This window comes from Neofelis nebulosa, chromosome 6 (assembly GCF_028018385.1).
Source record: "Neofelis nebulosa isolate mNeoNeb1 chromosome 6, mNeoNeb1.pri, whole genome shotgun sequence".
NCBI classification, from domain to species: Eukaryota; Metazoa; Chordata; class Mammalia; order Carnivora; family Felidae; genus Neofelis; species Neofelis nebulosa.
In genome coordinates this window covers 121,984,233-122,007,490 of record NC_080787.1, presented here as the reverse complement: position 1 = coordinate 122,007,490, position 23,258 = coordinate 121,984,233, and the positions used below count along the sequence as shown (strand labels likewise).

The 23,258-nt window shown below is 42.0% G+C and overlaps 1 protein-coding gene across 29 annotated transcripts in view; it reads left to right on the top strand.

The window, feature by feature from the left end:
- Positions 1 to 4,893: 4,893 nt before the first annotated feature.
- The window catches only part of EPB41L2 (erythrocyte membrane protein band 4.1 like 2), a 220,619-nt gene continuing 202,254 nt past the window's right edge, over positions 4,894 to 23,258 (top strand). For 26 of the 29 annotated variants that reach the window (XR_009263298.1, XR_009263297.1, XM_058735273.1 and 23 more), the window contains exon 1: positions 4,894 to 5,033. The gene's annotated coding sequence lies outside the window, so the exon portion shown is untranslated. Of the gene's footprint in view, positions 5,034 to 5,297; positions 5,401 to 5,792; positions 5,886 to 23,258 lie in introns of those variants that run through there. The other 3 variants (XM_058735242.1, XM_058735247.1, XM_058735246.1) reach the window with 3 other exon arrangements.

The following is a 23,258-nucleotide window of genomic DNA, read 5'->3' as shown; positions in this document are numbered from 1 at the left end:
GAGAGAATTCCAAGCAGGCTTCATGCCATAAGTTCGGAGCTGGACACTGGGCTGGGTCCCACGAGCCTTGAGATCATGACCCGAGCCAAAGCTGAGAGGTGGACACTTAACCCACTGAGCCACCCATGTGCCCTGTAGGTGTGCATTTCTTCTCAGTGACTGCACTCTCCACGAGGATAGTCCTCCAGAGAGGGTAGGGTCATTGGAAGCAATAGGAATAAGAAGCCATACACATAACCTTAGAATCCCTATCCTTCTAAGCGTTTTCTAATAAGTAGAATACATTTATGTGCCTCAGGGAACCACACAAAACCAAACTGAGGGACAGTATCTTGCTAATACCAATCTTTTACCATACATCTGTTTTGAATAGACTAAGGACCCCTAGGATGGTCCATTTTCCAAGTGGAGGAATTTATTTGCTTAGAAACGGTAACATTCCATTTCCAATCCCACTGTCTCCACTATTTCCAGGGGCTATTTTATAAACTAGCCAATCAGATCTGAGTTATGTAAATATCCCAGGCAAAGCCCATGTAATCCAGAGGACTGCTCTTCGAAAATTTTTCTCCTGATGCTTTTATTCAACAGTTTCTTCAACAGCTGGTGTAGCTGTTGGTGGATTTTTACGACTACCTGTGGAGACCACTTACAAATCATGCTGTATAGGCAGGATTCCTCACAGTGTGCCCAAAGTATTGGTCCCTCACTCTTGTGCCACATCAGAAGTTTTCTATGGGATTGTGTGTTACCTCTGCCTGTCTAGCAAAGTCCAATGATGCTTCCAAGGTCATTTTTTCTCCCCAATCTCCATATCTAAGTAAGTGGGTACTGGAAGTAAAGTAACTCCCTTTCATTTGACCAAGTCTTCCCTCCAGTCACTCTCAGGGAAAAAGCTCAGCGATTACGTGTCTGTTGACCACAGGGCTGTGGCATGAATCACATGCCAATCCATTTGCACTGAATTTTGGCATCTGTCTCAGACATTTTCCATAGTAGGACATCTTCCTGTTCCCTACAAAATCGAGATCCATGTTCATAAGTTTCTTCCCACTGACTCCTCCTTTCCATAAATATCTACACTTATATCTGTGAATGAGCCTGGAGCTTTTACTTCTGGCCTCTCTGCCATTTCCCACTGAATATCAGGCACATATGGAAGGTTCTATAACCTTCATTTGCTGCTGAAAATCAAAGTGAAATAAAAGCTTTCATACACTTGCTCTGTGTTACTACTGCCTGAATTGAACCGGTATAAAATGGGTGTCGATGATGCTGATACGTTGTCATAAAAAAAAAAAAAATTGTTTTATCCTTATATTTCATGTGTACCTTTAAAAAAAATTATCGTTTATTTTTGACAGAGAGAGAGAGAGAGAGAGAGAGCACATGAGCAAGAGAGGGGCAGGGAGAGAGACACACACAGAATCTGAAGCAGGCTCCAGGCTCTGAGCTGTCAGCACAGAGCCCAATGCGGGGCTCAGACCCATGAACCGCAATATCATGACCTGAGCCAAAATCAGACACTTAACTGACTGAACCACCCAGGTGCTCCTCATGTATACTTTCAGTAAAATGACAGAGAGTCATCCGGCAGAGACTAAATATTGTCTGTTAGGTAGTGAGAACAACTTGAGGGCTCAGATAGGAATCAGAATTCCTGATTCCTTTACCAGCTTTATTATCTACCAGACTGAATTTCACCATAGTGGAGATTGTTATACCACTCGTTTTTTGGTTTTTTTTTGTATGTCCAGAGGCATGGCATGAGGCCTGGTACATAATGACACTCAGATGGTTAAACTGAAATAATACATCTTTGTTTCACTCTTTCCAAATGTAGCTTTTGGAGGGATTTTTTTTTTCCTTGGGCCTGTTCTATTTCTGCTTTCAGTTCTAGGGAGCAACTGACCATGAGATCCCAAGGAGAGCAAGTGTGGAGACCATGCTCCAGCTTAAGGGAATCAGCACGTCCAGGCCTCTTTCTCTGTCATTGAGTTGAACGAAGCAGGGGTGTCTGTGGCACAACTCCAATTACATTTAAGAGAATACCTCAGTTTGGCAGGCTTGAGAATATTATACTTGTTATTAGCAATTGTTGGGAGCAGTCTTTCAAAAGGAGATTATCATCAGTCAGTGTGGCTTAGATAAAAAGGAGGATTTGTGATGCTTTTGAGGAAAAACCTGTGGAAAATTTTACTGTAGATGGAAAAGAGAAGGGTTGCTGGAAGGCAGACTGTAATACCAAACTAGAAAACCATGGCCTGTGTGGTGAAATGTTTACCAAGATGGCTGTTAACACTTCTTCCCAACCTTATGCGTATCTTCCACTCATATCAAGTGGTGAAGCCTATGATACAGTGACTCCTACTGACATTTTTGTGGTGGTCTTATTGCTTATGGCAGTGCAACTGGGAATACATGCATTTCTGAGATTGCCTCCATCAGACAGAACATGAGAGCACATCGTCGGGTCTTCCTGCCTGTGGACCATGGAAAGGAAGGGCAGGTTCTCAGCTCAGAGCCAGTCCAGTACTTCCACCTGGTTGGGCTTGGCACCCAGCGGCACAAAGATAAAAGAATGAATCACCAGGACTGTGGGATCAAGTTTTCTTAGGGGCATGCCTCCGTGAATGAGTTGGTAAGGAAGGGCTTAAGGAGGTCCTGGGTAAATTTCTAGTTATATTGCGAGAATGGCCGTGCTTACGGACGATGCCTAAGACTGAGGCTGTGTGCTAAATTTGGACATGGTGATTCTCAGGTCTGGAACCTAGATTCCTGTTCCTGTTCCGCGTCAGTCCCTTGCCTGTTACTCTAGTCTGTCTAATGGGAACACCCGGCCTTGCTTTTCTCAGTCTGTTTTCCTGGGGATTAATATTCTGGCTTGAACCACAGCCTGCTGGTCCTGCTGTGTGCTGCCAATGTTCCAGCCGGCCTACATCTCTGAATATCACCTGTTCAGGACTTCAGCCTGCTTGTCTGTCCAAACTCCTCTTCTCTTCCCATTAAGACCTCCCTGCTTGCCTGGAATACCACCTGTTGTTTGTTGACATCTGTATTGTACCAGGTTCCATCTGTTTTCTTCACTTCCTTATAGCTCCTGGAATTTGATTTTTCTGCCTTCAGTTCCTTCCAGGTTATCACAGAATCTGCTCCATTCCATTGAAATGTTGTAAGGCTGTATCCACGACACAATGTCTAATTCTTCCACACGATCGCCTTTAGATATTTGATAACAACCTTCCCATGACCTTTGATCATCTCTTTAGGCTAAATCTTGGAGGCTCCCACATTATCAAGGCTACCCATCTATGGATATAATTTAGCTTCTCAATATCCCACTTAAAAGGTAGCTTACTGAAGTGATTCACATGCTTCAACAGAGAACATAGGGATATCATTTCCTCTGACAAGGGCATTATATTTTATCTGCCATGACTTTATTTATGTTATTATTTTGCGTTAGCATTTTAGAGGGTTTCATCAGGTCTAGATCAAGGTTTTATGGGCTCTAGAGCTTTTTACAAACTTTACAAATTTTACAAACATACAGTTAGTTTAAAGGTATGTAGAAATGAGGGATCCTGAAGCTTAGGTTTGGTTAGTTTTGTTGTAAATCTGCCTCCAAGTTCCTAATAGTATTGTCTCATAAAATTCCTGGGTCTTTTAATCAGAGCTGCTAATCAGGTTTCCTTTTCGTATTAGTGTGACTTATTAAGTTAACTTGAGTACTTAGCATATGGAGGATTCAGTAAGTTCACATACATAAGGGACTTAGAACAATGCCTTGTATATAAAGCACACAATAGATGTTAGCTATTATTATGTTTATTGCTTACTAGCAGGACCTGAGCAAATAGTTTGTCTTCCTGACTCAATTTTCTCTTTCATGTATTGGAAATAATACTTGCCCTATCCTTTTTATAAAGTTATTGTGAGGATCAAACGACAAAAAATGTGAACGGGCTTTGTTAACTAAAAAGCACCATGCACACGGAGGTATTGTAACTGAAGTTTCATTCGACATTGCTAAGGTTATGTTTAGAAAAGACTTTGGCTGAGGGAGAGTCACTAAAGCCCTCAATAGAAGAGGGTGGAAGCAAAGAACAACAAGTGCATGTGTGGCAGATGCTGGAGGACATCCTTTTTTGATATGCCAACGTCAAGAAAAGATGAAATATGTAGAAGCTGACAGAAAGTGGTGTAATTATATAAAAGAAAAGAACTGAGAGGTACCATGTGTGTGTGTGTGTGTGTGTGTGTGTATGTGTGTGTCTTTCCACAACTGGCCTCAACCTAGGTCTCCAGCCTCTTCAGCCTTGTCCTGCTCTGCAATCCAGGCTCCCAGCCTCTGCCTGGAGAAATCTTACTCAGACTTTGGGTTCATCTTACAAGTCCCTCCTCTGTGGGGTTTCCCCAATCCCTCCAGCCTCTCCCACAGGAAGAATAAATGGTTCCTTTCCAATGCTCTTGCTGCGAAAGCATTTCTTCCAGTCTAGACCGAGGGGGCCCCCCTTTTCCTTATTTCCGTGTCTCTAGGCTCTAGGGCCTACCCTTGTGTCTGCTTCCGAATAGATGTTCAACAAAGGGTTAGTCAATGAACGCACTTTGGAGAAATAACTTTTAAAACTTGATAAGAAGGACTTAAGGGCGGGTGAAAGCCTGGCGCACTGGCAATAGCCATCATTAACCAGGGCAGCTCTGCTGGCGAGACGCGTCTTTCCAGCCCTGGTACCCGGGCCACCGCGCGCGGCGAATCCCGCGGGAAGGGCCGCCCCGGGGGTGTGGCCTGGGGGCGGGGGCGTGGCGAGGCCCGCGGGGGTTTCCGCGCCGGGGGCGCGTCCGGCGGGGGCGCAGGAGGGGCTTCCGCCGCGAGGGGGCGGGGCTGGCGCTCCGAGTCCTCTGACGGCCCCAGCCAGGGAATTTCAATTTGAAACCCAGCGGAGGGAGGAGGCGGTTGCGGCGGCCCGGCGGCAGGGGCTGGAGCGGGACCAGTTCCCGCAGCGAGGGAGCCCTGGAGGTGCAGTGTCCGGGTAAGGAGGCTTGCGGGGCTGCAGAATGGCGGGCCCGGGCCGGGGGAACCCGGGCCGAGAGGCTGGTCTCTGCGGAGCTGCAGGGGCGGCTCGGATTTTTCCTCTGGCTGCAGCTGGGAAGCTGATCCCTGGCAGGAAGCGGTGGCGGGACGGTCCCACCGTGGGGGAGGGCGGCCGGCTTTGGGATTTTCTGCGGCTACGTCTTTCCTCTCCTCCTCTTCTCTACCGGACCCCATTCCCGCCTCGAGGTCCGGGTCCTGTTGCTCCAGGCCGGATTCCCGCTTCCCCGCTCCGCTTTGGTCCCCCGTAACTCCCTTCCCGGGAGCCGGAGCCACGTCTGGTCGGAGCCGGGAGAGGTGGGGGCATGGTGAGGACTGCGCCGGTCCCGCCGAGGTGCCGTGGCTCAGGGTCGCGCGTCCAGGGCCCCGCTGAGAGGCTGGAGAAGGAATCCGGCTCCATCCCGGGCGCGGGCCGCGGAGAGGGAGCCGATCCCAGCGTGGAGCACAGCACGGGGGCTCCGGGGAGGGGGCGGCGGCGTCCTTCAGGGGGATGATTTGGGGTGAGGAAGCGCGGGCGAGGGCGCCGCGCCTTCCCGGACAGGCAGCGCGCGTGGGCTCTGCAGGTTGCTGGGCGAGGGGGGCGCGCCAGCCCCACGCGCCGCGCCGTCCGGCCGGGCGTCCGCCCGCGCGCGCCCCCGTTGCGGTCCCCGAGGAAGCCGGCGGCCGGGGCCGCTGCGGAGAGGGGCGCACGCTTGCGCTCTGGTCCTTACAATCCCACACGCAGGCGGTCTCTGCACGGATGGCTTGTTTGCCTCCGCCGGGGCTGGGGACACAGGGCTGGGAGCAGTTTTAGGTGAGCTGCCGGGGGAAAGACGGGAAGAACCGAACCGAACGAGGCAGCTGGCTTGTCTGTGGAGGTGGGGGGTGGGGGACATCGGTCTTTACACTTCTCAGGATCGCTCACCTCCCCTGAGGTCAGGGTTTTTGGGAGAGATTAGAAGAGCTCTTGCCAACAGTCATTATTTTTAGGGGAGGTCTCTTGTGGGACCCTAGGATACCTTAAATTGAATTCCCCGTCACCACAACCGCTGCTCCTGTTTTTAAGAGGGTGAGAAGGTGGAACCCTAGAGGAGCGGTGGATGTGTTTTTTTGAATCACATCTTTCCCTCAGTTTCTTGAACTTCTTGCCTCCGAAATGGTGTCTCTGGGGCGTCGTTGGGCCAGGAGTCTTGTTCTTGGTACTTATTTAAGCTTTTTTTTTTTTTCTTTAATAATTCTTACAGTTTTCCCTATATTCTTCCATATTCTTCAGTTCCCTCTTTATGCCCCTCTCCCCCCTTTTTTCCCTTCTCTTCCCGGAGTGCATTATTTCTCTATTCCCTAACTGTATATAATGTGAGAATTAGCATTTTAGCCGGCGTTCTGTCACGTTTCACCTTGGGTTTAGCACTTGAGGGAAACCGAGTCAATTTCTTGGCGCGCAGGAGCTGGGATGTAGGATTCTCAGGCTTTGGATAGGTTTTACTGGGAAACGAATAGCACTTAATCCTGTTCAAATTCTGTTTGCAGCCTCGTTGCTGTGAGAAATCACTGGGTTGCCGTTGCAGCGGCTGATGGGGCTGCACTGCAACGCAATCTTGGATTGTGATAAGGGCCACCGACTACGTGAATCGGGCGGACAGAAATTTTAAAGAGCGAAGCTGTGTCACCTGGCAGGGCTCAAGTGATCAGTCCTATAATTCAATTTGAGAACCACTACCAAACCTCAGATAATCTACTCCCTGGAGGTTATTGGAGAACTGTACAAGTGGTAATGACTTGGCACAATGGTGTGGATTTAGGGCTCATTTAATCCTATCCTGTCTTCCTCACTTCTTGGGCAGAATTCCCACCGAAGTCAGTAGTGGTCTTGTGTGCACAAGGACCGCTGAGAACAAGAGGCTGCTCATTTGGAGTAATGGGAGGAGACAATTTCTTTGCTTCTAAAACACCCTTCTTTAAGAAAGACCTAGTCATAACAGTTCTTAATCTTTTACCTCTAGTCCCAAATAGCGGGAGCACTGTGTGCAAAGACCTACCAGAGAAAACAGGTGGGTGAGTTGAGCCCCAGCTTCAAAATTGGTATCTAAATGGGACGGGGGGGGGGGGGGGGGCGCCTGGGTGGCGCAGTCGGTTAAGCGTCCGACTTCAGCCAGGTCACGATCTCGCGGTCAGTGAGTTCGAGCCCCGCGTCAGGCTCTGGGCTGATGGCTCGGAGCCTGTTTCCGATTCTGTGTCTCCCTCTCTCTCTGCCCCTGCCCCGTTCATGCTTTGTCTCTCTCTGTCCCAAAAATAAATAAAAAACGTTGAAAAAAAAATTAAAAAAAAAAAATAAATGGGACGGGGATTGCTTAAAAGGATTAAATGTGATAATTCAACAAAGTTAGAATTTCAGTGAAATTATTACTAACTTTGGCGAAAAAATTTAAACTGCTGTGGAATATCGTTAACCGGGTATGTATTATAAAATTGGGTATGTATACAGCTGGGTGTGTACACTAAAATCAGAAATTCCATTCCAAGTAGAAAGAAGCAAATTTGCCGATTTAGGGGATGCATCAGAAGAGAGGCCACCAAAAAGTAACCGTGCGAATGTAAGACAAGGAAATTCACATTGGCTCTCACTGTATCTGGAGAGGTAGCTTTTACTACAGTTAGTGTCTATACAGGTGTTAGTGACTCTGCGCCTGTCATTAGATTTGTGAGCTCCCGCTGGTTTCCAGTTTAGCTTTGTGCTGATCTGAGTTGGTGAGCTTGCTGGGTCCTTTGCTTCTTAACGTAATGTTCCTGTGGTTTACCCTTTCCAAATTACCAGTTCGAGAGAATCGAGTTTAGAAGACCTATCCAGTCACCAGATTTTAAAAATAGATTTTTAAAAATCATAAGCATGTCCATGTGTACTACCCAACCCTTTGCTTTCAACTAAAAATACTTGCCAAGATGACAAAGCAGTCCTCAACCAAAATATTTATTGGTAGAATTACTCTGTAATTAGTAATATTGTGTAGTTATGTTTAACATCAGGTTTTGCTCTGAATCACTACTCTCATATTACTGTGGCTAGAGAACTACAAGCGTTTTTATCTTTGCCATTTTATTTAGGAACGTGAGGTTTATATTTTATATAGTAGAATGCTAAATATTTTTAAAGATTTGACTTAGTTTCTGTTTCCACAGGAAAGTATGGGCCTTTTTCTTTGTTGTTTTGAACTGAAGTAGTGTTTTTGAAAGCTCTGTGTGGACTTTTTAGAAGAGCATGCCTTGCTAATATTTTTATAAGGCAATATAGTAATTTATAGGGATCGATATTGCTGAGAGTCAAATTTGCATTTCTAAAATCTGTATTTTTACTGGAGAAAACAAAGGAAATGCGCCTACATCCCCCGCCCCACCTTTATTTAGAAACATTTCCAGTGGCCTTGTTTGTTTTTTCAGATTCAGAATTACTCTACCTAACCACTGGGTACCCTTACAGATTTAAAAGCTGTAAGTAAATGTTTATGCTGGCATCAGTAGTCTAGCAAATACTAGCCAAACCCTAATTTACTGCCCTTTTATAGAATCTTGGAATTTCAGGGCTGGACCTTTAGGAGTCAGCAAATCCACTTTCAGACCTTGTCCTTTTCCCCCAACACACAAACATTTCCAGACTCTTTGGAAGGCCTGAGTTAATAGAAGATTTGTATATGAATCCCCCACAGATTCCAGACAGAGCATCCCTTGGGAATGCCATGTTTTGGCACAAACCAGCAAGTCAGTATTCATAAGATATCTATCATTCGTCTGACTGGGCAGTGCCCCAGACTAAAATCTCAAATGGAGTCATGGCTGCTGTCATTAGTTGTAGGGGAATGGCCTCCAAGTATAAACGCTAGAGTTGTGTAGAAGTTATAGGTAAGCCAACAGGGAAACAAAAGAATCCTCTCTAATAGCTAGAAAGTGAGAACCAGTGCTTTTTAAAGTTTTTCTGTAAAGTGTGTATGTATGTTTATTTTATATGAGAGAGGGAATATATTTATATATATGTGTATATATATTTGTTATGTGAAGTGTCTGTAACATTGTACTTAATACATTTGAAAATCTGTTCATTGAACCTTTAATATTTTGGAGGTGATTTTAGTGAGGATTCTTTGAAAGTTGGAGTTGACATGGAGCTCGGTACTAGTTCATGTAGAAATGCCATGTAGGCAATATTTCATATAGGGGATTTGCTTTTCTTGCTAGTGGGTATTGTTTCCCCTTGATCTGTGTTTGGAATGAGACCTGTGTGGGTTTCTTAGATGTGTTTTTCATGTCTAGAAGGGTAGATAATTAATATAAAGTTTCTCTAAATACCCAGTGTTTGGGATAGTATTTATTTTAATGAGAATTTTGGTGCTTTTCTCAATTTTCTTATTTTTAAAGTGATGTCTCTTACCTGTTAGTATAAGCACAATAGTTTATGACATACTGCTTCTGGATTTTTTCCCTAAAGATTGAAATTGGGCTAATTTCATATTCTCAGTTACTTTTAAAACAGAAATCGTTTTCATTTCACAGATACTGCTGTATGTATTAGTGTTTTTTCATTTCAGCACATAGAGCCATAAAGGTCTAAATGTATATAGATGCCCCCCCCCAAATGATTTTTATAGTAATACGGGATATGTTTAAGGAATAAGAATTAAAAAAAAATTTTTTTTTTAATGTTTATTTTTGAGAGAGACAGTGCGAGCAGGGGAGGGGCAGAGAGAGGGAGACACAGAATCTGAAGCAGACTCCAGGCTCAGTTATCAGCACAGAGCCCGGTGCGGGGCTTGAACTCACAGACTGTGAGATCATGACCTGAGCTGAAGTCGGATGGTTCTAAAAAAAAATTTTTTTTTTAATGTTTATTCATTTTTGAGAAAGAGAGAGAGAGAGAGACACACACACAAGAGTGTGAGTGGGGGAGGGGCAGAGAGAGGGGGAGACACAGAATCTGAAGCAGGCTCCAGGCTCTGAGCTGTTAGTACAGAGCCCAATGCTGGGCTCACACTCACGGAGTGCGAGATCATGACCTGAGCTGATGCTGGTTGCTTAACTGACTGAGCTACCCAGGAGCATCTTGGGGAATAAGAATTATCTTTTTATTTGCTCTGAGAAATAGCATCAGTAAGATTTTAGGTAGCCAAGTTAATGTTTTGCACATGTAACTAATTTCAGTGTCACTGGGATGGTTTTTGTTCTTTCTAGGTTAAGAATGGGAGGGCATGGAAATTGCTCAAAGGGATTTGTCTGTTCATCTGTAGGATCTTATTGTCTATATCAGGTATGGAAGTTCATTGTATCTAAACTAAGGCTTTCATGCTGCAACTGAAAAGTCAGTTTGGTCTTGCTTTCCTCTTTTTATGGCCTCATTATCAACCTCTTTGAAAAGAATTTTCAAATACATAAGGACTTACATTACCTTCCAAATGCCTTATTCCAAGATAACTGTGATTTTGGAAAGTTTTCATATAGGTCTGATTACCAGCTCCCTAATCATCTTTTCTAAGCACTGAATTCAGGTTTCTAGACTTCCTGTTGAGCTGGACCTAACACCGTGATAACAGCACTGCTGAGTTTAATCATATTTTTGAGTTTCCTGTGTATTCTACCAGTATAGATACACATCACAGTATCTTGAAGACATTAAATTAAAATGTAATTTACACTGTGCCACATAATTCTTAGGTTCTTTTATACCTTAGATTCATTCACCTAGAGGACCAGAGAGGAGCGTGGAAATTATTTAGTTGATGTGGAGTGGGTTTAGTGGGGAAGGTACTGCCCAGTGGTTTACGAATTGCCTGAGACTTTAGTAAAGTGTATATATATGTGTGTGTGTGTGTGTGTGTCTTGAATGTCAGAGAGAGAGATTTTTGGGAGCAGTTTTTCGTTTTTAAAAATTTTTCCTTCTTTTAATGTTTATTCATTTTTTTGAGAGAGAGAGACAGAGCACGAGTCAGGGGGAGACACAGAATTGAAGCAGGCTCCAGGCTCTGAACTGACACAGAGCCTGATGTGGGGTTTGAACCCATGAACCACGAGATCATGAACTGAGCCAAAGTTGGATGCTTAACTGACTGAGCCACCCAGGCACCCCAGTTTTTCAATTAGCAATAATCACTCCTTGGATAAATCTCATTGGCTATTATGCTGCCACTGCACAAAGCTTTTGGGAGCAGTTTTTGAAAGGTTTTTGGGAAACAGAAGTTCAAAAACGGCTGATTTAGTTCTGTTCTTATTTTTGAGATTAGGAAACTTCCATCCTGCAAGACTGATTTATTTCTGGAGCTACTGTACAGCTGTATTCTGGGATGTACCTTTGCCTCTCTTCCTGTGCTCCCAGGTTACTGGGCTCCATGCCTCTTTCTTAAGTCTTACTTTACGTGACTCTATCCTCCAGTAGTTTCCAAGAAAGTGCACATGGAAGGTGAATTATTTGAAACCTTGCATGTCTTGAAGTAGCTTTTTTCCATTCATAAAATGCCTTTTTTTTTTTTTTTGAAGTAGGCTCCCCACCTAAAAATGGAGCTTGAACTCATGACCCTGAGATCAAGAGTTGCATGCTCTACCTGAAATGCCTTTTTGTATTCTTAAGTTGAATGCTTTTATAGTTTGGCTGGGTATAGAATTCTAAATGAGTGATTACTTAACCTTTGAATTTTGAAGGCATTATTCTGTTGTGTTCTGGCATCCCAGCGCTATCCAGAAGAAGCAGTACAATTCTAATTCCCGCTTCTATGCATGTGGCTGATTTGTTCTCCTCAGAAGTTTTTAGGATTTTCTTTTTGAACTTGGTGTTTTGAAATTTCATAATGGTGTGCCTTGGGTGTGGGAGGTTTTTCTACTCATTGTACTTTCGGGTTGGAAACTCTTGTCCTTTAGAAATATTCCTCCATGGTAATTTCTCCCTCTATGTTCTCCGATCTTTCTGAAACTTATGTTATTTTTGGATGTTGAATTTTCTAGATTGATGCTCCAATTTTATTTATTTATTTATTTATTTATTTATTTATTTAGTCTCATACCTTCTCTTTGTCTTTTTGTTGACTTTTTGGCTTTCTTCAGTGTTCTCTTCTAACTTCTCTACTGAATTTTTTTGTTTTCCTATTTTCTAAGCTGCTCCTTGGTCACTGAATTTTCTTTTTGGCAATGTCCTCTTTTAAATATTTGTAGTATCTCCAATCTTACCCTACTTGGTGGCCCTTTCTACTTGCTTTCCCTCTGTCTGGAATGCTTTCCCTCAGATACCTACATGGCTTACTCCCATAACTCCTTCAGATCTTTGCTTCCCATGATCATTTATTTGAAACTACAGCCCCACTCCCACACCTGCCCCAGCATCCCTTAAATCTTTTCCTTTTCTCTCTTCTACAGTATGTATTACTATCATCTGAGTGTAAACTGCAAGTAGACAAATGTTTTTGTCTGTTTTGCATTTTTTGAATATGTGTTGACAATAATTGGGCCTCTTTGTTTTCTGTGTACCTCTCACATCTGCCCTCTATGTCTGGATTCCCTAAACGTGGACACTTTCTTCCTTCAGCTGCTCTAGAGAGTGAACCTCTTCTCCTGTCTTTTGGCTGCAAAAGTTTGGAGAGAACAGGAGAGAGAAGGAGGTGTTTCAGTGTCCCATGTGCTTCTAGCTGGTCTCCTGTTTTCGGCTCTGTCTCTCACCTCAGCCCTCAGTGGTATCTGGAACCTCTGCTTACTGAGGATCCCGGGGCCTCTTCCAGCACTTGGATTGCTTCTTGCAAGCCCCCACCAGGCCAGGGATTCAGGTTTGGCTTCCTCTCTTTGCTAAGTCAGTTACTTTGTACATCTGTTTTCCATCTTCTAAAATTCTGTTGATATATCTCATCTGCTAGCCTGTCCCCTCCCTATTTTTGTCCCCCTCCCCCCTTTTTAAAAAATTTCCTTACTGTCATTTTAGTGTGGTTTTGGGAGGGCGCAGAAATTAACTCATGTTCAATCCACTGACTTAGGGTTTTAAATTGATAAAAATAAAATTCCCAAGATTACTGTGGACTGCAGCCATGATAAAATTGTCCTTTTTTCATGCCAGATGCTGAATTTATCTTCAGTTTTAGTTATGTATGTATGTATGAATGTGTGTGTGTGTGTGTGTGTGTGTGTGTGTGTGTGTGTGTATAAAGAGAAAGAGCGATTGGGCCAAGGTCTACCATGGATGGGAATGGATGACTGATAGGTCTTTGTACAAGCAAGTGCTTCCTAGGGAGACTTCAGGCGGTGTATTATTTTTTTCCCTGTGGTATTTCAAGAATTAGTTCAGTACAAATGCTTTCAAATCTGACAGTGTAAACTTGAATTAGATTTTAAAATATACAATAAAAACAAATTTGGTGAATACGTATCAAAATGGCAATGTTATTTTAGTGTTTTCTGAGTAACTTAGTTTATCTTTAGACTGATACGTGGTTCGCATCCAAATACTTAAATATTCTTTGAATATTGATTCTGTGATATAGAGGAACTTTGAACTCGTGGATTCTGTTAAATACTTTCAGGGTGAGAACTTTTATTACTAGGGCACTTTTAGGGTGAGAACTTTTATTACTACACTCACGTAGGGATTTTTGTGTATGGAGTTTGGGGCAACAAAAATGGAGGTTCTGAATGAGGTAGTGGCTGGGAGGTCTGAGGAAGTTCTGGAAGACCCGAAGACTCATATGTGCATGTGGTTAGGGCAGGTTAAATTGTTCAGTGGGTTTTACAGACTTATACATTCAAATACACTACTTTGTTCATTAACGTAGAAGGTGTTGCGGGCAGTAGGTCAGGATAGCGTTTCCCCAAGGTGTGGTGGTACGTTAAAATGAGTTAAGGTGGTATACAGATGAATCTTTTTCTTTTAATGGTTAAATATATATGTCAGTGTACATCAGAAAAATAGACAAGTGCCTCAAACCTATGATTTCATTGATATTAACATAGTATAAGGCTAAAGTAGGTATTTTTTAAGCAACTTGGTTTAAGGATTGAGTATTCAGTAAATAATACAGTTTGGATTTGGCAAAAACTCTGAAGTTGGCATGAGAGTGAAGTTTGAGAAACATTGAATGTGTTCAAAATATGGTTTTCTTCATCAAGGTCATTGGTACATTTTTCCTTTCTCCTAATAGATAACAGCATAAAACTGTATGTGGTGCTTGTGGCATAGACTTCTAAGGGTTTTCTTTTTTTTTTTTTAATTCTGTTTTAATTTGTAAAGTTTTTTTTTCTCTTTTCCGAGTAAATCATTAGAACATTTTCTCATTTGATTCTTAAAATAATTTCATACCATATGTTCTACAGATAAGAAAAGTGAGTCAGGAAGAGGTTAATCTTACCCAGAGTCATCCAGTTTCATAATAGAGGCACAGCCAAAGCCTCCTTGTGTCCAGAGTTGTTCCCTCTGCTCTGTGCTCTTCTGCAGCTAATGGAGTTGCCAATTGAATTTTTCTTGGAGAACTCAGGAAGCCTGCCAAGTTTTGTAGCTAGAGGTCTGTCCTGTAGCTCACATCTATTTGTATCTTGAGCCCTGAAGGTAGACAGAGCTAGATCTTCCAAAAATAGTTCAATAAATGTGTCAACATTTTGAGATACTGTTGAAAAAACAGGGAAGTAGAAGTCCTGTGGGATTATTGGAAAATGGTGCCAAATGCCTTCCTTTAGTATTTGAAAAGCAAATGTGGCAGGGTCATCTGCTAGCCAGTGGTGCATATTCACCCTTTGTTTTTGGAGCCCACGTTCACTCTGATAATCCTTCACTTTTCCCCAGTGTGCTCTGTTGAATTGCTTTTGGACTCAGGTAGAAAAGCTGTTGAATGAACACCTTCCTTGAAAAAAAAAAAAAATAATCCACTTCTCTTAAGGAGAAAAAGGAAACCTCTTGTTTTTCTTAATTACATAAATAAAAAAAATTGTGTGTGGGAAAGGTTAAAATGTCATGAAAAGAGTTGAGTCTGTCCACTGACAAAGGAATCAAGAGTTTATCCATGAGCTTGTAACTAGAACTGTTTTTGGATCTTAGCCACTAAAATCAACATCGGTAAAGCCTATGTCTTAATTTCCTTAATGCCAAGATTGTCTGTTTTACATTACACACATATGGGAATATGAATACATTTGTCCTACTCCCCTCCCCGCCCCCCGCAAACAGACACATAAAGGTATGTTGAAGATACTCTTAGCTTTTGTGGCTCTGCAGTGAAGAGCTGTAGATGTGGGCAGCATGTGTAGTGCAGATGTGGCTCCAGCTTTTCTCCTAATGGCAGCCCGTTTGCTTTCATCCCTAGCGCTGCGAGCTTTAATGGAAAGACTCGAGGGCAGAGATTCGAGCATTCTGTAGATCCGTGATCTATGTGTTACTTGCTCTGTATGGCACACATGATAGCAGTGAAGGATGATGTGGCTCTTTTCTTAAGGACCTTTTTTGTTGTTAGATTTGTTTTTCATGGTTTTACTGTTTTTCTGTTTTTACTGTATCTGATTATCTGTTGAAGTGGTTTTTGGCAGAAGGAATGTACCATTGTCAGTTACAGAGAAGTGTCCTTTATAAACTTTTTATTATGGAAAGTTTAACATATTCACAGGTAGAGAGAATAGTAGTGTAACGAACCCCAGGTACCCTCACCCAGCTTTGACGGTTACCGGGACGCAGCCAGTCATGTTTCGTCTATATTTCCCTTCCGCTCCTGATACTACCCTTCCCCCCCACCCCCCCAGGATTATTTCAAAGCAAATTCTAGACATTGTATAGTTTCATTTGTATATAGGCAAGATATTTCCTCCTGCCCCTTCTTTTTGGCATGCACTTCCTAGTTCCAGAGTAAAGTTCATGTTCATTGCTGCATTTGTAGGATTATAGAAATTAGTTCATTTGCCACGTGTATAGTTGTCATGTTTTTGGAATAAATATCTGAATATTGTTTTGATCAATGAAAGCAGTTTCATGTGAATGTAGCATTGTGGACATGGGAAATGCTTTAGTGAGTGGTAAAAAAAACCCTAACAATTTCTAAACCAAATCAGAGCTGATCTTCACACACTAATATATTCTCAAGGTAATGTTGCTGTTCTGCACATTTTTTTCCAGGGCTCCTATGTTTATACCAGACTTCAATGATTGTAGATTTTTCTTTTTTCTCCTTTCCTACCTCCCATGCTCCCTCTCTCTTTCTTTCATTCTTTCGCTTAGCATAGTTTAGTTGGCAATATGTTGGAAGTAGACCAAGCGAAACATTGCTTTTTTCAGCTGACTGAATTTTATTTTATTTTTTTTATTTATTTATTTTTTTCAACATTTTTTATTTATTTTTGGGACAGAGAGAGACAGAGCATGAACGGGGGAGGGGCAGAGAGAGAGGGAGACACAGAATCGGAAACAGGCTCCAGGCTCCGAGCCATCGGCCCAGAGCCTGACGCGGGGCTCGAACTCACGGACCGCGAGATCGTGACCTGGCTGAAGTCGGACGCTTAACCGACTGCACCACCCAGGCGCCCCTCAGCTGACTGAATTTTAATGGGACTACAGTTATTGTAAAATCAGATCAACCTGCCATGTGTATGGTCTGTCTGCCAGTGTAGAGAGGAAAGTGCCTCAAACATGGGTCATACATTAGTTTATGAATCCTGTTTATAAATCAAAAGGTTGGCATTATAGCTGAGGTTGATAATCACTTAATAGTTCAAGTGCTTTTCCTAACTAATAAAGGCAGGATTTCTACGGGAGAGGTAGTTTATTTTATGTTTTACTTTTTACTTTTTTTTTTTTAATGTTTTTATTTATTTTTGAGACAGAGAGAGACAGAGCATGAGCAGGGGAGGGGCAGAGAGAGAGAGAGCGAGACACAGAATCCGAAGCAGGCCCCAGGCTCTGAGCTGTCAGCACAGAGCCCGACGTGGGGCTTGAACTCATGGACCGTGAGATCATGACCTGAGCCAAAGTTGTACGCTTAACCGACTGAGCCACCCAGGCGCCCCTAATTTTTACTTTTAATTAAAATACAGCTTAGTATATTTTCCTTGTAAAGTCATTACGTATTGAATTAGTTTAATATGTACTTATTGAAATGTAGTTTAATTATTTTCTTTGTAAAGACATTACATATTGAATTCAAAAATATTGATAATAATAGGTAACATTTCTTGAATACTTAGTGTGTATCAGATACTGTTCTGTGAGCACTTTTGCTTAATTTTTTCAGTGAATCCCCACAGTAACCCAGTCTGGTAGGTACTGTTTTTCTAGGTTTACCTGTAAAAAAACCGAGTCATCACAAAGTTAAATAACTTGCTCGGGTTCATTCAGCTAATTAATGGCAGAGCGGGGAGTTGAACCCAGGTGGTCTGGTTCCAGACCCTACAGTCATAACTGCTGTCCTGTATTATCCCTAAATTCCTTCTTCATACCCTAGTCCTACTTGCATTCTCCTCCCCAGGGAGGAGACCCACAGCCAGTACTCCACTAGTGCATTAGTGTATAATTTTAATTTGATCACAAGGGGTAGATTTCATTCAGAAACTGGAAAGCAGTTAATGAGAATGACACTTGTTCCTTTGCTGGCTTTAGTTATAAAGGAGAAAGGGGGGAAAAGTGGAAGCATACAGAAAGTAAGACGGTAACTACTGAGGTCTGTCTTACTTGTCCCCTGCTGTTTTTTTAAATGGAAATTTGAGTCCAACTGGAATGTTGACAAGTCATAGACGAGTTGCTGAAGTCAGTAGTTCACAGTACCACTGAATGATCAAAATTCTTGTCTTCACTTGAGTACCTTGGAAGTGTCAGGTGGAGTGGAACTTCGGCCATCATTGATCTGTCCTGAAAAGAATAAACTTTTGTGGGAGTTTGTCTTGGGTCTTTAGTGACTGGAATTTTAACAAACCAGGTAACTGATAATTTTTTTTTTTTCTTCCTTTTTTCCTGAAAGGAGCAGAGGGTATAAAGAAAATTGTAGTGCCAAGTCCCAGTTCACCAATTCCTAAGTGTGACATTGGGGAAACGATACTGCTTCTTATGTTTGTTTCTTTAATGGTTCAGGTGCCCTGAATTAAGTCCTGATCCAGTGAAGTGTTGTCTGTGGCTCATTCATTTGTCTCGATGGAGAAGGTAATTTAAAGTGCCCTTAGGGGTGCCTGGGTGGCTCAGTCCCTTGGGCGTCCAACTTTGGCTCCTATCATGATCTCACTGTGGGTTCAAGCCCCGTGTTGGGCTCTGTGCTGACAGCTCAGAGCCTAGAGGCTGCTTCAAATTCAGTGTCTCGTTTTCTTTCTCTGCCCCTCCTCCGCTTGTCCTCTGTCTCTCTCTCTCTCAAAAATAAATAAACATTAAAAAAAATTAAAAATTATAATAAAGTGCCCTTTCTAAGAGGAAAAACATAGACATACGATTTTGGCAAAACATTTGATAAAGCTTTCATGGTATCTTTGTAGCAATTTTGGGAGGAAACTGTTTTGTGGTGGGAAGTCTGTGGTGGTGATTGTCACTGAAATTTTAGCCTTGGTCATCTCCTACCTAAAGTATTTTTTGCAAGTGGTTTTTATGATGACAGACAAGGACTCCCAATCAGATTTACAGATTCCATGGGCATTTGCAGGGAAACCTAATGAGCTATATGCAGATTGTCTTGTTAGTTACAAAACTGGTTGAAATAAATAACATGAAAGTTTTTGGAAATAAAGTTAAGTCTGCTTAATCGTAAGCTCCTTGAAAGAGTTCTAAAACAGCACAGTCTTGGCCTTCTTTTCAGTGTGAATGAAGCTTTATTAAAAAGTAGTACATGCGTTTGTATTCCTCAGTGCGAGGCTCGTTGACATGGAGTCTTACCACTCCTCTGAAATTGCTCTTTTCCAGGTAGTGGATGACCCTGTTGTCAAATCTATTGAATGCTTTCTTCCCCTGTGTTACTTCTGATACTCTTGACCCAGCATTGTCTTTGAAATTCTCTCCTGACATGTTGCAGTGCTTTGTTCTACTTCTTCTGTTCTTTGAAGACTTCTCTGACTGTCCCTTCAGCTTTTCCCTGTATCCTGGGGTTCTGTCCTTTGACTCTCCTCTCTAATTTTATGTCACCCAAGACTTCTTCTGCCATCATAATCTGTTGACTCAACTCTCTTTCTAGGCTTAGTCTTTTCCACTTAGCGGATGTCTCTACCTGTATCTCAAAGGATGTTTTTAAATGAATATGTGAAATATTTAAGGCGGAATGTGGGCTGTAATTGATTATTCTGTTTTGACTTGGAATATATTGTTAATTTTTAGGTACTGCATTGTAAGGGCTGTGTAGTATGGACTAAGTATATATTTGTTCGATAAAAACCAGTGGAAGATTAGACAAACTGAAGCCTTGTGCCTGGAAGGCTGCCTGGGATGTTGAGGTTAGGAGAAACTATAGCACCATGAGGCACTGGCTGTTGGAGATAACTGAAGGGCTAGGGCTTGCTGGGGTGGGCAACTTGTTGAGGTGTTTTGAGAGCTATGGTTTGAGCACTGGCTTTCTTTCTAACTTTTTTTTTTTTTTCCTTGACAAAAGGTACCATAAGACACAGATTGGATATCTTGGCTCTTTTATCAGTATGGAAGTCTATGTGTGTTTTTTAGATGTGTGTGTACATAAAGAACAGAAACAAGCTTCATAAATTAAATCTTGAGCTTTACTACGTGCAGTTCACTCTGAGATTTTCTTTTCTGCGTAATAATAACAACAACAATAATAAAAATGGCAGTCAACAATTTACCAGCTTGATTTCACAGCTCACGAATGTGTTTGAAAAACCCTTTTTCCACGGGTAGAACTGAGATCTGGAGAAGGGAAATCTCCTTTTTGGTATGAGAGGAACTTTTTGACAGTTGGAGTAGGCAGAGGATGGAGTGGGCTGTCTTGGAAGGAAGTGACTTTCTCAAGGTTTGAAGGACCTCTGCCAGAGGCTGGTAACTGCCTGCTGGGAGCGGGGAGGAAGATTCACGGGCTGAGAACTTGGACTTTGGGGCCATCATGGTGTCCTCCAACTCTTAGATTTTATAATTCTCATTTTGTGACTTGCTGAAATTTTTAGACAATTTCAAGATGGAAAAATACTAATTCTAAATTTATTTGTTAATATTCTACTTTAGGTAGAAAATGTATCACTGTTCTTTTTTTAGATGTTACAGTGTTTTAAAAAGTTAAAAAATTCATAAGCTAACTTTGTCATTTCCTTTCTTTTAATGAAAAAGCTTTATTTGGAAAGTTTTAAATATGTACAAAAGTAAATCGAGGGGCACCTGGGTGGCTCAGTCAATTGCGCGTCTGACTCTTGATTTAGGCTCAGGTCATGATCCCAGGGTCATGGGATCAAGCCCCATGTCGGGTTCCATGCTGAGCTTGCTTGAGAGTCTCTCTCTCTCTCAAAGAAAAAAAAATTGAATAGTATGATGATGACCCTTCCCACCCAGTACTTCCCCATCTCCCAGCTTTAACAGTGATCAACTCCAGTGATCAACTCGTGGCTAACCTTGCTTTTATCCATATCTCTGTTTACTTTACCTGCAACTGTATCATTTTGAAGCACATCCTAGGCATCTTGTTCCATCTGCATATATTTCTTTTTTAAAAATTTATTTATTTATTTTGAGAGCATGGGAAAGGGGCAAAGAGAGAGAGAGAGAGAATCCCAAGCAGGCTCTGCATGCACAGAGCCCCACATGGGGCTTGAACCCACCAACCATGAGATCATAACCTGAGCTGAAATCAAGAGTCAGATGCTTAAACCAACTGAGCCACCCAGGTGCCCCTGTATGTATTTCGGTATGTATTTCTAAAAGCTAAGACTCTTGAAAAACGTCACAATACCATTATCACACCTAAACAAATTAAGTTAACTTTTAATATCATCAAATATTCACTGTATTCAGATTTCCAGTTTTTGTTTTCTTTCAGTTTTTTGTTTGAATCAGTATCCAAATTAGGTGCACACATTGTGATTAGTGATTCTCTTTATAGGTTCTGTCTCCTTTTCTCTTTTATATTTACTTGTAGTTTATTTATTTTTTAAGAAATTGGATTGTCCTATATCATTCCTATTTTTTATTTTGCTGATTTTATCCCTGTGGCATAGTTTTTTTTTTTTTTTTTGTTTTTGAGAGAAAGGACACATGCATGTACATGCATGTGTGGGAGGGGCAGGGAGAGAGAGGATCCCCTCAGCTGTGCTGAGAGCACAGAGCCCCACATTCAGGCTCCAACTCACGCGAACCGTGAGATCACGACCTGAGCTGAAATCAAGAGTCTGACACTTAGACACTTACCTGATCCAGCTACCCAGGTTCTCCCCCCAGTCCCCAGCCATGGCATAGTTTTAACCTGTTCCTGTTTTGTAAATTGAGAGTTATGTACAGAGGCTTTTTATCAGTTCCACGTTCAATTAAAAAACACTTTTTTTCCCAATGAATGTTTCATTGGTTCTGTTACTTCTTAACCACTCAGTTAATATATGAGGACTAATTGTAAAGGCGATTGGATTCCTTACTTGGGTCTTCATTTTCTAAAGTCGTTCTAAGCCAAATTTCCCATAAAAACAGATGGAACCACTTAGAAATTTGGGAAGATCATAATCCTCTGCAAACACCACATCCAAATACAAATTACACAAGAGTCTTTAGTCCAGCTTCCTTTCCAAAAAAGAAAGGGAAAAAGCAGATGCCTTTGTAATTTCCACAGACCACAAACCAGGTTTTCAGTTGGAGTGAGACATTTTACAGTAAAACCAGTCTTGATTTTTCTAGCGCAATATGGAAACATTTCAGTTTTGCTAGTTAAATTTCCCACCCAGTAAGCAAGTATTGTTGGTGACTCCTCTCCCCTGCCCCCTCCCTTGGCAGTTGTGGGTAAAAGGATAAAAGTGGGAAGACAGCAAGTCACAAAGCGACCGATATATGCGGAAAATCAAGTAAATGTGTTCTGTGGTCATCACTTTTTATCATGGGAACTTAAGATGTACAAATAGGGAACCCAGTGTAAGGAACACCCATGACCCCCAACCCAGTTTTTCCCCTTCATGTTCAGTGCACTTTGTAAAAGTTGGGTTTGGGTTCACACTGCTGTTCACCAGAATCTTCTCACATTGTGAGGCTTGTGGCGGAGGCCTTACAGACTTTCTCTTGTCAGTGTTATTTTACTTTACTTTGGTTGGTTGGTATTTATTATTTGAGGTGGTAGGTGAAAAAGGTTCTGTAATTAGGTGAAGATGCTTCATTCCCTTCTTTTTTTTTTTTTAATTTTTAATCGAAGTGTATACAGACATAAAGTAGGATAGTGAATCTCCATGTACCCATCTTATAGCTAATTACTAACATATGGTTAATTTTGTGTCCTCTTTTGTGCCACCAAACAGCCTGTCCCCCTACCCTGTACCTTGCTGGATTGTTTTGAAGCAAGTCCCAGATATTGTATCACTTCACCTGTAAATACTTTTTTATATATCTGTAGTGGGTAAGCATTTAGAAAAAACAATACCACACATCCAATGTCGCATCTCACAATTTCATATCTCCTTAATAGCAAATATTCAGTGAGTGTTGTTCCCATTTGTTTTATAAATGTTTTTGTGGTTGGTTTGTTCAAGTCAGGACCAAATGAGGTCACATTTCATTTGGTTGGTATGTCTCTTAAATATCTTAATATGTAGTTTTCTTTTCTTTTCTTTTCTTTTCCCTCCTTTTCTTTAAGTTTCCTTATTGAAAAAACTGTGTTGTTTCTTTAGAATTTCCCACATTTGTTGATTGCATCCCTTTGGTGATGGTTAATTAATATGTTTCTCTTTTTGAATATCCTCTTACATTGGTAGGTAGATCTGAGGCTTAATCAGATTCAAGGTTGATTATTATTATTATTTTTTAGTTAAGTTATTTATTTTGAGATAGAACCAGGAGGGAAGGGGCAGAGACAGAGGTGGGGGTGGGGGGGATGGGGGATCCAAAGCGGGCTCTGTGCTGACAGCAGAGAGCCTGATGTAGGGCTCAAACCCATGAACCATGAGATCATGACCTGAGCTGAAGTTGAATGCTTAACTTCCTGAACTACCCAGGCACTCCTCAAGGTTAATTCTGATGGTGGTGGTGGTTTGGAGAATCCTTCATGCTAGTTTCTGTTGATTCCTTACTGCATTTCTTCAAGAGACGTAGTGAATGGTTGGCTGT